We start from the raw sequence: 4,824 nt of genomic DNA, 5'->3' as shown, positions 1-4,824 counted from the left end.
TGGCGTTGTGCTAATTAAGTTTAAAAAATATTAGCATTATTTAGTATGCTTTAGAACAAATTTGCACCATTTTCAAATTTGACCTTTCTTCACCTGATATGCACTTGCGTTATATCATGTAACATATTTTTTCCCATATATATACAATATTTGCTTACGATTTGAGCGACAACGATATCTCTCACCCTACACCACACAAAAGGTCTTTATAGGGCATCCAAACATTACGACCCTATTCAGCCAAGAAGTACTTTGATGATATCTACAGCGCACCACTCAAGCCCAATCACGTTGAGGCGCTTCAAGAGCTTTTCCTGACGTCCAGAACAGCGATGCTGAGCTGAGACCGAGGCGCCGAAAGGCCGCCATCGATGTATCTTGGTAATAGAACTAAACTCTTTTCATCATATACAATCTCATTTGAATTACAGAATGAGCTGTACCGCTTTTCATGATACGCCTTCCACTCCTAAGAACCACGGTCACCGTACTACCTTGTTTTAATTCATTTCCCTGCCTTCATTCATGACTACTAATAAGAACCAGTTGAATGAGTACATTTGAAGCAGGAGGTAGCAATGTCATTAACTAATTATGCATGTTCCAATTACTAACCGGTATCTACAAATGAAAGACAGAAAGTACCTCTTTAGTTTTCAGCTTAACGAATACTACGATGTAGTAGAACTGTAGAATAGTAGAGCTACCAAGCAATAAAAAAGCTGGATGAATCAATGTTTTTTTTAGCAGCTCGAAACTTTCAGGCAGCTACACACTCTGGATATTTTACCTGTCAATTTCTGGACCTTTTCTATTTCTCAATAAAAACTATCGCTGTTCCGATTCCTCGGAGGGAGGAAATACGGTGGCTCCATTCATGCACCAATACGTTTGGATAACAACGGCTAGCACCAATTTGAGTGGATCAGAATTGGAATTCGGCAGCGCGCCACGTAGTGGCCTCGCCGTGCAGATATTTCCGATGAGACAAGCCGAAGCCTCCAGAACCAGAAGTGCTCCTTTGGAGAACTAAACACCTGTTGTCACTGACAAGGTACAGTCTTCCAAAGGGGAGATGGAAAACGAAGTCCCAATTCCAAACTCCAGATCTGATTGATAAGATATCATGCACCGCATGGCCAAGAGCGAGTTCTCTTTCAATGCTTCAATGCTGCATGATTGGAGCTGGATCATGCCATGTTCCTCTGAGTTCTACGTCAGCTCAATGGATTTGAGCCCAGAAACATTTACTGTACAATCAGAAGACATCAGTAAAAGATGCAGTTCATCATTGAACAATCCAATTGCCTCAGTAAAAAATAGTAGTTCATCTTTCTTAAAAAAAATAGTAGTTCATCATTGCACAACTCCATTGCCTCAATCAGAATCAGAATTAAACATCATTGCACATGCCAATGTCACTGAAATCAAACAAATTTAACCAAACATATCTAAATTCATCATTTTTTAACAATCATTGTCGTACACATGTTCTCGGTCAGCTCACATCGGGGAAGGGCGGGCGACGGCGGCACACACCTACAATGCTGCCACCCTGCTCACAAAAGAAGGCAGAGAGACAGAGAGCAGCGTCTGCGCATGCCTGCCTACTCGACGAGGGCAGTAGTGGCTGACGGTGGCGCATGCCTGCCAGCCTACCTCCCTGCTCATGGAGGAGGATATGGTGTGGCGGCGGCGCACGCACACCTGCCTGCTCGACGAAGAAATTGATTGTAGTGGTTGATGAATTGAGATCCTATCCTCTATCTTATCCAGTTCAAAAGACGACTGGACCACCTTTATCTAGCTTTATAGAAAGATAAACCAAATCCATACCCGTTCACAAAAAATTGAGCTTTCTAGTTTACAACTACTAATTAAGCCATCTCCACCAATTTCTTCATCACCCGTTCCCTGGCACCGAAAAGGCCAAGGCAGGAAACTAGTCACAAACTAACATTATCACAACAATAATCTCCAAGCACCACAATGTCTGGCACAACATAAAGCATGATTGATTATTCAGTTTTGCGACAGACACCCATACAATATCCTGAGGCTGAAGGAGAAATGAAACAAGAACAACTCATCATCCACATGATCTATAGAATTCGACGAGATAGCATAGCATGCAGACGAATTCATCCATACAACTACCATATCCTGAGGCTGAAGGAGAAATGAAACAAGAACAACTCATCATCCACATGATCTATAGAATTCGACGAGATAGCATAGCATGCAGACGAATTCATCCATACAACTACCATGCGATTTCCTTAAGGCAGAGCTCCACAGCACCACTCATTGCTACTGCTAATACAACCGAACTAAACTACTGGAGGACAGGTGGGCAGGCTTCACATGTAAAAAATCTTAGCCTGCACTCTGCTACCATGAGAAGCTACAACCTGTGCACATAATGAACCACGGAACTGTACAGAATGGAAACATCTGATCATCCTAAAGACAATCATGCATCTCATCTTCCTGATGAGACCAAGGACCTCTCCTCGGACCCCAGCCTGACCAAAGGCTTTGTGGCCGCAGGAAGCTTTGCAGGCTCGGGAGCAATGATCTCCCCAGGAGCATCTCCCCTGGGAATCAGTTCTGGCTCCTTGGTGTAGGTGAACTGCAGGTCCTTGTTTGCGGCCAAGGCTAACAACTCTGATTCCTCTAGCCCCCTGGTTGGACCAAGGCTACATCTATCTGGCTTGTGCTTCGCAAGTGCATCCTTGAACTTCTTAATCTGCATACGGAAATGACAGTCCCATCAGTCCTGATCGGTGACCACAGCCAACAACAATCCTAAGTATAGCTAAAAAATTGTATAATAATAGCCAACAAATCAATCACATAATCATGGTGAGTTGGTGACCTCCAGTTGGGTTCGCAAGGGAAAAGGTTTCTATCCGATCAGTAAAGGTTGCAATGTTGCATGAACTGCTAGGGGAAACTTAAAACCCATCCTTTGCCTGCCAAATTCAACTTAAAATGCCATTCTTTGTTTGTTATATTCTCAAAGTATTCGAACAAAATTAACATTTGGGTCTGTACATTTAGACCCAAGAGGGTAACCGTAATTCTATAGTGTTGAAGAAAGATTGTTGGCGCTATGTTGCATGTTATTCAGGACATAGTAACAAATCATATGAAAAGAAGAAACGTGAACAGCTGATCGGATCAGGAACTTACAGTTGCGTTTGTACAACTGAAGCTGCAGAGTCGTCCCTGTGCTCCGCTGTAGAATCTGAAGAAGGGTAGGACATGGACATGAAGGCTGTAGCACATAGACTTGTGCTCCTCGTAGTTCACTTGCAAGAACAGCACATCTGGGTTCTGCTCCGCAAATTGACAAATCTGCACGAGATAGATTCATCAGAAAACACACAATCTTCTCAAAGGTCTTCGATATATGAAGAATATCATGCAACAGTAAATTCGGTTCTTAGATATATGAAGAATATCATGCAACATGGAATTCGGTATCCTTTTTGCCCCTCACCTTGGGGTGAAGAGCACGGCAGCCGCCGCAGCCAGGGGAGAAGAAGTCGACGATGACGAGCTTGTCGCCCGCGTTGGTCAAGGAATCGACAAGGTCTTGGGCGGACTCGATCTCACGCATGTTGGGCTGCAACCCCTTCTCCCACCACCTCATGGATTTCCCAATCGCAAGGTTCATGTTCATCTGAGTAACCGGACAAACAAAAATCAGATCATATATTAGTGAAAGTCTTTACGTTTCTTTTTTATTCCTAGACAAAAGCTCGCGAATCAAAGATTTTATTTTTGGATGGTCAAACGGACTAGAAACTTCTAAGAGTAAACCTAAGCAAAAGAAAAGAAAAAGAAAACTAAATATGATTTTAGGAAGGGATGAAAGCTAAATTAATCGCAAAAACTTCGATCGAGGAAAAAAAATTACGATACACGTCAACTACGAAAAATGAAAAAAAAAAAGCTTGAAGGGAACGCATGATAACTAGTACTCCTGAATCTATATTCACCTGCGCCGGCGACGCGAAGAGACTCCGGGACGCGGGCCTGGATCTCCTCGTCCCCAACCCCAAGGCTAGCCTCCCGCCAGGAAACGCGTTCTTCCTCCAGGAGCCCCCGATCCGCACCGCCGAAGGCGCCATCCGCGCCCCCACGGCACCCCTCCGCCTGCCAAGGAAGCCCGGCGCCGCTCGATTGCCGCACGGCGCAACCACGCTCCCCTTCGCGACCGCCTGCGCTGCCGCCATCGCCAAACCGCGCTCGAAGAAGGGATGAAGAGCTCGCGAGGAGAGGGAGAGAGAGAGAGAGAGAGGGCACACGGCGCAAGAGAGAAGAGGAATGGAAGATTGCGGAAGCGGCGAAGTAGCTCCTTTTAAAAAGGACGCCCACGGATAAAGGTAAACCGGATTACCGGAGGGAAAAATCGCAGCGTCTTTTCTTTTAATTTAATTTATATTCATTAATCTTCCAGATAATTATCTCTCCAACCCTAACGAGAACCACTGACGGTCGTCGGATGCGCCTCACAGTCTTCCTTTGCTCGCCACGTGGACTGCAAACTCTGGAATTTTCTCCCTCACTGGCTGTAAGAAATTCCGGAATGGATATATTCTGGATAAGAATAAGAAACGGTTGTGGGGCTCACATGTCACGCGGCGGCCGCGGGGATCGGGAGGCGCGCGTGGTGCGCGTAGCTCCGCGGGGACACGTGGCACAAATGTTAATCTTTCGAGGCGGAGGTGGGGCACAGTCGCAGAGAGAGAGAGAGGAAGTGACACGTATTGATCACACGTGAGGCCACCTGTCTGGATATAAAACGAAAAAAAG

The 4,824-nt window shown here is 45.2% G+C and overlaps 1 pseudogene; it reads right to left on the bottom strand.

The window, feature by feature from the left end:
• Nucleotides 1-1,971: 1,971 nt before the first annotated feature.
• On the bottom strand, nt 1,972-4,349 carry LOC136539986 (thioredoxin-like 1-2, chloroplastic; annotated as a pseudogene).
• Between the last annotated feature and the right edge of the window lie 475 nt (nt 4,350-4,824).

Source organism: Miscanthus floridulus, chromosome 2, assembly GCF_019320115.1.
Source record: "Miscanthus floridulus cultivar M001 chromosome 2, ASM1932011v1, whole genome shotgun sequence".
Classification (NCBI taxonomy): domain Eukaryota; kingdom Viridiplantae; phylum Streptophyta; class Magnoliopsida; order Poales; family Poaceae; genus Miscanthus; species Miscanthus floridulus.
Note: the sequence above shows the minus strand (reverse complement) of the source record. Positions and strands in the feature narration are given on the sequence as shown.